This window comes from Lissotriton vulgaris, chromosome 10 (genome assembly GCF_964263255.1).
Source record: "Lissotriton vulgaris chromosome 10, aLisVul1.2, whole genome shotgun sequence".
NCBI lineage: Eukaryota > Metazoa > Chordata > Amphibia > Caudata > Salamandridae > Lissotriton > Lissotriton vulgaris.
In genome coordinates this window covers 105,288,420-105,301,849 of record NC_141698.1, presented here as the reverse complement: position 1 = coordinate 105,301,849, position 13,430 = coordinate 105,288,420, and the positions used below count along the sequence as shown (strand labels likewise).

The 13,430-nt window shown below is 45.0% G+C and overlaps 1 protein-coding gene and 1 long non-coding RNA gene across 3 annotated transcripts in view; one reads left to right on the top strand and one right to left on the bottom strand.

The window, feature by feature from the left end:
- The window catches only part of MAD1L1 (mitotic arrest deficient 1 like 1), a 2,106,297-nt gene that overhangs the window by 497,486 nt on the left and 1,595,381 nt on the right, over positions 1 to 13,430 (top strand). The gene's annotated exons all lie outside the window — the stretch shown is intronic.
- The window catches only part of LOC147684761 (uncharacterized), a 40,789-nt gene that overhangs the window by 1,919 nt on the left and 25,440 nt on the right, over positions 1 to 13,430 (bottom strand). The window lies entirely within an intron of this gene.

The window sequence follows — 13,430 nt, the reverse complement described above, 5'->3', positions numbered from 1 at the left end:
CTTTGTCATCCCATCAGAGCTCACCTAAATAATAAATAAAAACTTTTTCAGTTTTGTTGAAGTGTGAGAAAGTGAATTTTGTTTGGCATTCTAGAGTCCCAGTACACCACTATGCTAATGAGCTTCAACTGTACTTAAAATTATCCTCCATGTTGATATTCTCTTACTAAGTATGTCTCGCCAGACCGTAAGAATTATAGGTCAACATTTTTTTGCTCTTTCCACAGAAAACTGAGTTCCTTATTACGCTCAAGAACGAATTGAATGCAATCATACTTGATGCATGAAAGCAAAATATTTCTGCAAGCCTTTTCCCAATAGTCAAATATTTAGGACTCTCCTTTCAGGTCTCCTCACTTTGATATGGCACCTTCACTCTTTAAAGAACATTTTGTAACTTCTCATGCCTACCGACTTAAAAATAACAGCTCCACTTTTGATTATCTCTTGATTGTACCTTTTCAAAGTCTTACTTTCTGCCAATGCCTCAATTGCCACTCGTCTCATTTAAGGCGGTATCATTTCCACAGATAGACTGGCTAAAATAATACAGTGCTTCTAAATAAAGATCCCTGTCTGTCAAATCTTTTCTCCATCTCAGGCAGACAAAGAGCCTCAGAATCAGGAATTTACTGAGCTTGGAATACCAGCGGTCACAACTGTTCAATCAGAAATGCAGTGTTTTCAGGAGGTGTAGTTACATTATGAAACCCTCTTCCTGTTGACCTTAGGTCATCGCTAATCTACTGTCCTTCATTCCCCACTTTAAACCCACGTCTAGAGGTTATTCCAAAAGTAACAATATTCCCATCAAAGTCCCCAACTTAATTTCTCTTCCTATGATTTATAGGAAAATTTAGTTTGAGATGGTTAACCGCACCTATCACTTCTAGTGACTTCACAACAGTCCAAACAAGGGGCACTTTGCCACTCAACTGTTTGGATGCTAGTGATGGGAATATGCCGCAAACAGATAAAAGTATTGCATTAAGAGGGAAGATGAACCCAGGATACATTGAAAGACCAGACTGGTCAATGAGTGCTTCAGTCAATATCAAGAGACCCAATCATTGATCACTGAAGACGTCTCATGTAAGAGACGAAACACGTTGGCAATTCTTTTGGCTTCTTTTGAAGAAATGTTTTTATTATGAGGAGAGAAGATGTAAATTAAAGGAACATTTTAAAGAAAAATGAAATGGAGTCTGTGCATGAAGCTCGAATGAAGATTTATGGTGAAATTTGGCAACACAGCTGAAGATATTGGTCATATATACAAATTAGGGCATGCTGATCTTTTCGTGCAGATTTAATTTATCTTCCTCCTAGAGTGTTGTCCCCGTTATGGTGTGAAAATTATTTCTATATTCGAATTCTTTTTAATGAGAAGCATCCAAATACCATCTTGGCGCAGGAGTGCCATAGAATATAAATAGTTAAATAACTCCAAGTAGTAGGCACAGTGTTAAACATATCATGTCTTAGTTTCGTTATAAATATTTTAATGCAAGGCCTCTTGCAATATTTTGTCTAACTCAATCACTGCACAGTATCGTGGTATTTCAGTGCTTTAGGTTAATTAACCGTTTTGGAAAGGTAATGATCTATTTAGAGCTTTAAACTAGACCATTTTCCTTGCCCTTTTGAGATCAATGTTTGAAACCTGGGTCGTATGTCTTGTGAACGCAAGTGTTCAGCTACAAGCAGGAATTAAGTATTCTACTCCGTGAAGTCTTCCTGCTGCAGATTAACTGTCCAGTGATTCTATTCCCTGTCCAACACACGTCCCCCGCAAACCCACTTGTCCAACCTGATGTGACTTTTTCTGGCTATCTTGCCTCATCATTCCTGCCTCCACCATTGTTGGCTGTGCGGAGAAGGTGACCCAGCACACTTTTTCCAGCATATTCCAGAGACCTGTACCTGATGAGACCTTGTTTGAGTACGTCTGGTAGCCTAAAGGGTTTGTATACATCCACACAGGGTATCTGGGAGCGAAAATGCAGGCAGTAAAAAATATATGCAGCTGGTGGAAATCATTAACTGAAATACTGAGAACTTCCAAGTGGGCTGCAGTGGAGTAGAAGAGCAGGCTGAAGGTTTACATTACTTTGCAACACCTTTGCCTAAAGCGCATTGACACAAAACCCAGCCTCCCTTCATACTGTATGAAGCCCGTAGGCTGACCAAACAGCTTGGCTGTGTAGGGCTGTCATCCAATGAGCACAAGTGGGTGCCTGGAAACATACTCCATGAACAGCGATTTCTAATACAATAGATCATTTTATATCAGCTTTTATATCCGCCTGTCCCAAATCTAATCCCTGCTGATGGAAACCGCAGACTATGCATGTTGGGTCCAAAAACTCAAACAGCTCGACCACAACAGCCTCGTATTAAGCCTAAGACTGGCTACCCTTCCAATGCCAACCCAGATGCCAACTCAAGTGTTTCATGAGCAGACCTAAGACTAATTAGTTGCAAAAAATGTAAACACTCCATTCCCAATAGTAACCTGCAACAATTCTTCTCCGGCTGCCATATAATCATATCTTTACCAGAGAAATTTTGTAGCAGATCCTCAAATATGAAACCAAACCTCACTTAAGATCTTGCAGCAAGCGACGTCCCTATAGGAAAATTTGGAAAATAATTGTATCAAGGTTCTTCTCCAATATCGAACATATATGGGTGGCAAACGTTAAAGCATCTAGATTCGATTTATTACATTTAGAATCTTTTTAATCATTCATTCAGTCTCTCCTTACTCATTTGTGAAATCCAGGTCTTCCTCCGTCTAACAATATCTGCTCTGGTGACTGGAACTAGTGGATTGGTTGGAGATGGTGTTCCACTAATTCATTGTATTTTGGTATAGTGGTATTGATATAGCACTTCATACTGCGCTGTAGGAAGCACAAGCACATTATCGAGTGCATAGCAGCTTGCTACAGTGTGTTGGAGGGCTTGGTTGGCAGCGTGTTTTACTAGTCATGAGGACCATATGGAAAGCAGTTTGGTGGGTAAACTGCAATTACGATGATGGACGAACTACACTTTGTCTTTGCAAAGCAGTCAGAATAACGAATGTGTCTTAACTACACAATCCCTTACCACACAGGTCATTACAACAACATGCCTTAGGTAAAGCGGCGTTGGACTTTAAAGTTCAACACTTACCCTACTGTTGCGTGGACTGGAGTTGGAATAGGAAATTGTACTGTTCCAAAGTCCACTGCTTCCCTTACGCAAGTCACAAAGACTTGCATGGTAAAGGAATGCTTGGTTAAGATGTATTTGTTGTTACAACTGCGTTGTTCAGGAATGCGTGGTTTCGGCATGCATTGCGTCATAAATCGGTTTGGAGACATGCTTAAGTGATCACACTGTTGCTCTTATCGGGTCTTGGGAAGCAGCACTTATTGGTGTGACGAGGGAAGACAAATGAGAGAAAGAGTGCCCCCGTGTACATTCGTTTTTTGCTGGAGGTTAACCGCAGCAGGTCCCGTATGAAGATTTTGTTGAATACTGAGCCTTCTGCTGGATAAAGCCGTAAGACCGCAAACATGGAAGCTTATTCAAGAGCACCTCTTTAGACACAGCTCTGTGTCCTATAGCTGCTTCCGCCATGATCAGGTATGGTACTCCAATGGAGCCCTCGCGATATCTGTGCAGTGGACCTACAGTACAATCACAACTAAGCGGCAGTCCCCTCACAGGCTTGAGGCAGGCTTTTGCGGACTCCACAGTCCCAGGGGCACAGACGCACCCTGCACCCCTTGTCAACTGTCTCGTTTTCCTTCTATTCTGATTCGTGCAGAAGAAGCCGGATTAGAGACCAAAAGGGAATTCAGCCTTCTTAATGCTCTGTTCCCTTGGAGCCCCTCGTGAACAGTTACACCGACTTTCCCTTTGCATGTAATTGCTTCATTCGTCTTGTGCTCAGTCAAGAGCTGCAGAGTTTTGTTTTTCATAAGCAATCAATGTGCATAGCTCCACTCCCTGTTTCTCTCCGATCCATCTTTTAGCAACAGTAATAATAAAATGAAGTGGAATAAGCCGTCCAGCCATGGGCGGGGAGAGGACATAAAACCTTTGTAGCCAAGCTCTGCATTATGGACTTACAGCACATTCAGAACCCTTGGTGTCTGAGCACTGCCAAGCACATGCTTGGGTGGATCAAATATTGTTCAAGACCAATCCTATTTAATAACGCTCCTCTTCGAACAGATGTTGAAAGAGAACACTGTGACGTTGTTTAACATTCTAAAGCTTGTGAAGACACTCCAACGAGAGGGTATTGCCTGATGAGGCCACTTGGGAGTGTTTTAAGAGGGACTTAAAGCACCTTGAGCAGGGCTTCTCCTACTTGAAGGTGTAACTAGTTATGTGTTTTAGGGTTGACGTGTAGTGGCTCTTGCACCATTCATGGCTAGCCTAGTCCAACAAAATCTGCAAAAAGCAGTTTCCTGCAATTTATAGTGCGAGGGCTGTCGTACATCGTGATCCCTGTGATTGTTCCTTCAGTTGAGGTTGTGCTTGTCCACATTCCACTGTGCTTTACTGTAAATGATCGTGCCATAGATGCCAGTCTCACCCAGCAAACGGGGAACTGTGTTACAAGGCTACCTATGCCACTCTTTGCATTGTCTTTGCCGATGTCACTAGATTCGCCTGAATATTAGTGTCTGTACTCCTGATTCCAAAAGTGTAAAAAGATATTCATAATGGAACATCTTTGTTCACCCAGGTCAAGCAATGAATGGTTAGCTAGTCTATGACTGATGGTGAGCGAGTGATTGTTTGCATTTCCATAGCTCTGTATGCAAACTAAATAGCACATAGGCGTTGGTCACCTGTGAATCCTGCCACCTAGTGGTGGAGGTGTATCTTCAGAGAGCAGCAGAAATCCTGAACCTGTTCGATGGCCCAGATGCCCCAGGTCAGGACATTTCATGACTGAGGTCTTCTGCTGTGGCTTGGGAACACCAGGAGATCCTCATCACTAGATCTTAAATCTATCCTAGTGGTCCCTTTTGAGGTGTTGGATGGAGTATGTAGCGAGCCAACTCATCTCGGACTTGTGGATTCAGTACAGGGTTTTGATGCGCCCTCTTATCCCAGAGCCACACATATCTTATATATTATCCATTTGTATTATTTAGTAGTTCCACAACCACTTTGACTGCAGCATTTTGAGTCTTTAATCATTTGTCATTCTTTCTTAAGTAACAAAGTGTGGGTCTTTGCAATAAAAGGGGCACACATTATTGTGACTCCCATTGCTTGGAGACTCTTCTCACGTAATAGAAATGGTCTTCTGTTCATTTCTTTGTTTCGTTGGGTGAAGCCTGATTTAGTGACTTTTGTCATCTGATTTGTTATGAAGTGAGACTGAGATTCGTTTTCACCAAGAAATGCATCCCGGATTGTAAATACAGGCGTGCCATGCTAGTAAACGGATCTCTTCTGAAAATCCGAACACGAGCTTGTTAGGTTTATTTGTTTCTATGAAGTGGCTTACAGAAAACAGGCTGAAAGAACATTCCGTCTAGAAAAGTTTCAAGTGAAGAAAGTCCATCTGTTCCCTGCAGGTGTGAAAGTCGGCCATCCATATGGTACCCAACACTCCGTCCTCGTTTGACACCGTGTAGCATCCAAAGGCAGTGGAACAGCTCTGATGACAGATTTTCACAACCTGAAAGACATCTTGTTACCACTGAAGTTCTTGTGTCCTTAAGAGATGTGCTTATTTTTCTGGAGTTGTCCTGGTCCTGCGTTTTAGTGGTCTTACCCTGCTTCTCAGATCAGCGAGAGCATAATCATTTAACCCCTTTGCTGCTAGGCCTTTTCCCCATGCTAAGCCCTTTTTTAGGTCTCGGCGTCAACGCGCGGAAGCGCGTCTCCGCCGAGATCTTTTGTCAGCGACTATCATTCCCAGGAGACAGTCCTGGCCACGCGCATCCTTCCAGGCGATTTGTAACTGGAACGTGCGCTGTGGCCAGGCGCTGTCTCCTGGGAAGCGCAAGCACCACACACGCATGCGCATACACACACACACGCGCCCATGCACGCACATACATACATACAGAGACACCACCCCTGACTCATACACACACGCGCGCACACACACAAGTGCACCAAGGCCCCCCCTCCCCCTCCCCCGCCGTCACCGTCGCACACATACATACACACACACACACACGAGCATACACACACACAAGTGCACCAATCGCGCTCCAGCCTTTTGGAACTTACCTTACCTCAGCACGCGGCGCCCAACCTCCTGCTGGCGCGGCCCCGGGCTCTACACCGCTCACAGGAGCCCCGGGCCGCGAGACGCTACGACTCCGCCTGCCTCCTCTTCCGGTGTGAACGTGGCCCCGCCCCCGTCACAGGCGACCATGCCTGACTTCCGGGGCGGCCGCGAGTGTCTTAACCCTGTGAGAGATTTTAAACGCAGCCTCTCTGGGAACGAATAAGCTGGAACAGCCAATTTATTTTCTTTTAAATAAATGTATTTGTTGACTGTCAGACCCTGATTTCACCAGTCTGCCTCGCGAGAATCCACGCGCTTTTCTCTGCTGCACACTGAAACCCAGTGTATGGTTTTTCATACCATTCCAGCACTGGATGTGACTCAGCAGTCCTGGCCCCTCTCTTCCTATGAGGCGCTGCGGCTCTTGTCGCTTTGTACTGATGAACTTGGGAAACAATATTACAGCAGAGATTTGGAAATGTTCTATAAGTGCTACACTCGTCACCAGACGGGAAAGGATGACGCCGTCCACTCCAAGCCATTGGCTCACATCATCACTCTGTCATTGGGGTGTGTGTTAGTGCAGGTCTTTGTGTGCATGCTTCGTGAACTATACACCCCCCCCCCCCCTCCATATCATCTTTTGATTTATAAAGGTTTAGCCACCCTAGTCAACGGAGAAACAAAAGTTAGGAAATCTGGGTGTAGGTACTTCGTGATAATTTACACACGTGTGGTACACATACACTGAAAATTGTCCTCATTCGTGAACTCTTCACTGCGTTCACACAGTGATACTGTGTTGTACACACCTAAATTGAGCTCACAGAGGGAGTGCGCATTGAAGGTTAAAGCTCACACTGTAAGTATATTGTACAGCCTATATGTTGTGATCACACTAATAAGAGTACAATGCTAACGGCCATATCAAAATAGTGCACAGGAGCTAATAACTATACCCTCCGAGCTGCGCACATGCCGGTGCCTCCTGCAGAGTGGTGAGTGCAGAGTGGTGAGTGCAGAGTGGTGAGTGCAGAGTGGTGAGTGCAGAGTGGTGAGTGCAGAGTGGTGAGTGCAGAGTGGTGGGTGCAGAGTGGTGGGGAGTGCAGAGTGGTGGTGGGTGCAGAGTGGTGGTGAGTGCAGAGTGGTGGTGAGTGCAGAGTGGTGGTGAGTGCAGAGTGGTGGTGAGTGCAGAGTGGTGGTGAGTGCAGAGTGGTGGTGAGTGCAGAGTGGTGGTGAGTGCAGAGTGGTGGTGAGTGCAGAGTGGTGGTGAGTGCAGAGTGGTGGTGAGTGCAGAGTGGTGGTGAGTGCAGAGTGGTGGTGAGTGCAGAGTGGTGGTGAGTGCAGAGTGGTGGTGAGTGCAGAGTGGTGGTGAGTGCAGAGTGGTGGTGAGTGCAGAGTGGTGGTGAGTGCAGAGTGGTGGTGAGTGCAGAGTGGTGGTGAGTGCAGAGTGGTGGTGAGTGCAGAGTGGTGGTGAGTGCAGAGGGGTGGTGAGTGCAGAGGGGTGGTGAGTGCAGAGGGGTGGTGAGTGCAGAGGGGTGGTGAGTGCAGAGGGGTGGTGAGTGCAGAGGGGTGGTGAGTGCAGAGGGGTGGTGAGTGCAGAGGGGTGGTGAGTGCAGAGGGGTGGTGAGTGCAGAGGGGTGGTGAGTGCAGAGGGGTGGTGAGTGCAGAGGGGTGGTGAGTGCAGAGGGGTGGTGAGTGCAGAGGGGTGGTGAGTGCAGAGGGGTGGTGAGTGCAGAGGGGTGGTGAGTGCAGAGGGGTGGTGAGTGCAGAGGGGTGGTGAGTGCAGAGGGGTGGTGAGTGCAGAGGGGTGGTGAGTGCAGAGGGGTGGTGAGTGCAGAGGGGTGGTGAGTGCAGAGGGGTGGTGAGTGCAGAGGGGTGGTGAGTGCAGAGGGGTGGTGAGTGCAGAGGGGTGGTGAGTGCAGAGGGGTGGTGAGTGCAGAGGGGTGGTGAGTGCAGAGGGGTGGTGAGTGCAGAGGGGTGGTGAGTGCAGAGGGGTGGTGAGTGCAGAGGGGTGGTGAGTGCAGAGGGGTGGTGAGTGCAGAGGGGTGGTGAGTGCAGAGGGGTGGTGAGTGCAGAGGGGTGGTGAGTGCAGAGGGGTGGTGAGTGCAGAGGGGTGGTGAGTGCAGAGGGGTGGTGAGGGCAGAGTGCAGAGTGGTGTGGGTGAGGGCAGAGTGCAGAGTGGTGTGGGTGAGGGCAGAGTGGTGGTGAGGGCAGAGTTTTATTTTTGATTTAAAGAAAAAAAATGTCATGAGCAATGCCAATAGCTCTACCTTTAATGATGCAGAGACCATTGCATTGCAAATGCTTGTGGCTATTTGGGGTAGTTCGCGCTTAGGCCCCTGAAACTTTTTGACCACATAAGGTATCCTCGCCAAATGTGTGTCCTTTTCTTCGAACATCATGAGAATTTTAAAGGTACCCAGGGTTTGTTGATTCCACTGGAGGGGACCCAGAAATTAGCTAAAATACAGCAACATTTATTAATTTTTTGGGGAAAAACGGGAAAAAAGTGCTGCAGAAGAAAGCGTCTGGTTTTTGCACTGCAAATGGAATCGACAAAGGGTCTGTGGTGCTGAAATCCCCATCTCCCCAGCTTTCAGGGACAGACAGACTTTGTCAGAAAACCAAAATGTTTTACACAGGTTTGGCATTTTACTAAATATTTTAATCTGCGTTGATCCACAAACTTCCACCTACCCCAAATTCCCCAAAGTCTCCCGATAAAGGTGGTACCTCACTTGTGTGGGTAGGCGTAGTGCCTGCGACAGGAGACGGCCCAAAACGCAACGTGAACACACCACATTTTTACTGTGATAACTGACCATTTTTTGCACAGTGCCTAGCTGTGGATTTTGAACCCAGGCTCTTCCGGCACCTAGGGAAACCTAGCAAACATATACATTTTTTAGAACTAGACACCCAGGGAAATCCAGGATGGGGGGGGGACTTGTATGGCTCTCACCAGGCTCTGTTACCCAGAATCCCTTGCAAACCTCAAACTTTGTAAAAAAAAAAAAATAACACACATTTTCCCAACATTTCTGTGATGGAAAGTTCTTGAATCTATGTGGATCCACAAAATTTCACCTATTGAGCATTCTCCAAAGTCTCCCCCTAAAAATGGTAACTCACTTGTGTTGGTGGGCCAAGTGCCCACAGCCGGGAAGGACCCAAAATGTATTGTGGAGATATAAATATTACCTATCACAAAACAACCTGGTTTTGCAAGTGGGGGGGGGGGGTTTACCTGGGTTTTTGCCCCCGGGCTCGGCATCGAGCTAGGTAAACTTACCAAACCCTCACATTTCTGAAAACTAGACACCCGGGTGATTCAAGGGAGGCATGGCTTGTGTTAATCCCCCAAAGTTTTCCTAACAAGAAACCCCTGCAAATCTCAAATTTAGCTGAAAAAAACCCCAACGTTTCTGCATATTTTTGTGTGGGATCACCGTGCCGGCACAAATGTCCTACCACACAGTGTTCCCCTCAGTCTCCCGAGTAAAATGATTCATCACTTGTGTGGGTGTACAATGCAGAATTGGCTAAAAACTTAGCGTTTCGAATTCACTGTGCTGTACCCTTAATCCCTAAGTTTTTGGCTCTTCCCAGTCACAGGCCCGTGCCCCTCCCGCACAAGTGAGTTATCCTGTTTCTGAAACAGTGTTATCCTTAGCAAAAAGGTTTTTAAGATCACACTACCAAAAAAGTATTTTTGTACTATCCTAGAGAACTCCCAGGCTGAAAAATACCAGACCCCCAGAACTCCCTTTTATTCTTCCCCACTGAGTAGCCCTATCTTTGTATTGCACAGACGGCTGGAAGATAACCTGATCTCTGGTAATCACACAGAAATTCTAATGCTCTGCACTAGGTCTATGTAAATGTAAATGTACAGGAATTTATATAGTGCAAATCACCAACCGGTTTCTAAGCGCTTGCTTAGGGAACCCGTCCTGGAATTCCCCTGTGAGAACCCCGGCAGGGTATCTGCAAGGTGAAAGCCAGGCATCCCGCCGCGAGGGGCCGTTGTGGAGATAAAGCAAGCTATTGCCCAGAGTTGCAGAGTGTGAACCCGTGAATCGAGTAGGCACCGGAGCGAGAATTGTCGAGTCCATGGCCATTTTAGGACTCAAGACCCCGCCGAGCCGGGAATTGAACCCTGGTCCCGGGCTGACCTCTGCTTCCAGGTCTGCCTCCTCTAACCAGTGAGCCACACTTCTCCACATGGGTGTAATGAATCCTCTCCTTTGCCTGCGCACTGTCACCCCAAACTGAACACACTCACAGCTGCCTTAAAGCAGGCAAAGGTGTGCAGCAGGAGAGCAACATAAGGGCTTTGTTTATCTTTCATTTATTTTTTCACCCTCTCTGGGCAGTGGAGTATACGCTTGAAGAAAGTAGGGTGAAATAAACATATGCTGCATGCATAATGGTGACAGCATTGTTACTATTTATATTTCTCTATTTTCTCAAGATGCTCCCATATTTAATTTGTGTTTTTTTTTAACATTATTTTATATTGCATTTCTATCTTAAAATACATTGTGTTTGCTGCTTATCTTTTGTATGGCTATTGGGAGAGAATGAGCTTTTTTTAAGGACTTGTCTACCAACAGCTTGTGGCAGTCTGTTGTTGAAGACTTAGTGTGAACAATACCAATGCTCAGAGTGGGCTTTAGCTCAGCTCATTTGGTAGCTTTCTTTTCAGCGGAGAGCGTATGTAGACTGAGCTACAGTTCTCGAGTAATTGAAGGCCCCTGAAGAAGGTCCGGTTCGGCCCGAAATGCATTGGGCAGTCATTGGAAAACTTGGAATACCTCTGGAGTGTTGAATAATCAAATGTGTATATTTATATAATTATTGAAAAATGATTTATTTGTTGAAATCATGTGAGAAGTAAAAAGCTGAATTACAAGCTTTTAAATGTGTTGTGTTTACATTATGAAAAGTTTTAGCATAGTATTCAAAGTTGTCATTTAAATTGTAATTATTTTGTAAGATTAGTTTGTAACAAACCCCAGCAACAGTGCGCACTGGTAGGGGCTGAAAGACTCAAGGTAGGGTGGTTAAAGTTTAAGGCCCAGTTTAGACAAGACGTGCCACCATTGTAGCATGCTTGTAAGAATTAGGAGAAAGTAAGGTACAGCAAAATAATAAATAAGAAGTTTGAAGACATAAATAGGAGTGCTTCTCAGTTCTATTGAGCTTTCTTATCAGTCTCATTTGCTTGCTTCTTATTCAATTGGTTTCTATTTTTTTCTAATTGTATTGGTCCTATCCTGGAGCATAGCTTCTTTACTATCCTTTTGATTGGTTGACCTGCATCGTTCCAAAACTCACATCAGGGAGCTACTTTTTTTTTGTTTGAACAGTAAATGGGAGTTAATTTTCTTGCTATTTTCCCTTGTGCTGCTTCCCCCTTAACACCCACCCTGCCTTGCACATCCACCCCGTACCCTCTATTATGCTCCCATCCCTTTAAGTTGGTCTCTAAAAGCAGAAGAAAGGGTATATTATTGGCACGTTTGACTAAAGAGTAATGTGTAGCTTGGTTTTCTTTCATTTCCCGTCTTCTACATGTTGAATTAAAGATCATGTCTTGGCACACAGAGGCATCATATATGGCAGTGGGAGAGGGGCAGGCTGCTGAACTCAGTCTACCTTTGAGGAAGAAGGTGTACTCACAGTGACTGGAATGTTGTCTCATCTCCCAGAGGCCCATAATTGTGATCCCCAGGCTGCTGTCAAGCACCAAATGGCCGGAGTATGGTTATAATTCCTAGTCACGTGGAACGTAAATCAAAAGTATTGTCCTGTAAATACTAGCTCTTTTTCAGGCAACTGTTATTTTCTTTTACGTATCTTTAACTAGTCTTCTGTTATCTTTCAGCTGAATAACCTACAACACTCTTCTTAAATCCTGTTGTCTTCTTTGTAAAATTTGAAAAATAAATCGGGCTGTTAATTGACATTTTTTAATTATTTCTTTAGTTTTGAGATACTTATGATAATGAGTTTGCTCTTAATGCAGTGCTTTTCTTTTCTGGTTTACATTATTTTAAGGCTGCCTTAAAGATTCCTCTTGTGTTGTTCAAACAATAAAATACAGCTATGCTAGCCTTTTTTTCTCCCAGGATTCAGCATGGCAAGCTCAATGGCTTCTCATGTCTTTTTTTTACATTGGTCCAAAGCCTCCAAATTCTGTGCCATCATCTTTTGGAACATATCTGGTCATCATCTCTTTTGCCAAGCAATACAAACCTGGTCGTTTTGCCTTTTCTAGTTCCTTTCTGTCAGTAAACGTGGTAATCTTAGTGGCAGAACACCTCGGTTGAGGTAACAGTGCACTACAAGTGATTTTAACATTAAAATAATTGTATATATTTTTAGTGTAGACAACACCATACCAAGCTCTCTCAATTCATAGCAGAATACATGTGGCACTAGAAGTTAGAAAAATGCCTTTTGAGACTTGTGAGAAGTTGGCCTGGTATATGAAGTCCACTAATTAAAGTGGGCACCTTGCACCAGTCCAAACAACCCTTATGGTGATTTAAGAGGTCAAAGATAACCTAAGAAAGCTATCCAAGTGGTAGCTGTGGAGATCAGCCTTCAGGCTTCGTCTTGAAGGAATGTTAAGCAGCTTGTTTTAACAGAATGCAATCTTATTGTATTGGTTAAATGAAAGGAGAACCACACAGTAGTTATCAAAATATGTATTTATTATTAGAACACACCTTAAATGCCTCACAGTATCTGCTACACGCAGATAAACACAAAGCACACTGTCGAACAGAAACAATCGTAAGTAGTACTAATACGCAGTGGGCTCCCAGGTAGACCAAATTAAAATAGTGGTATAGGAACCACAACTAGAGTAAAGACCGTGTCTAGCGGTTGTAGAATTGCTGGGATCCCAAGGAACCATCCAATTGAGTAAGGAGGGACCCCACGGAGGACGGGTGCAGTGTTAGAACGCGACCGCATGCTACGTACAATTCAGTGGGAGAGTCGCGTTACAGTTTTAGTGTTTAAGGACCCTTCCCAGTGGATTACGAGGAAACCCTTTGGAACATAGAACTTTGGAGAGCCACCCCACCCATGGATGCCAAAGTGCCGGAGTTAACTATCCCACTAACTATAGGGTCGCAGTGGTGTCGGAAACCGC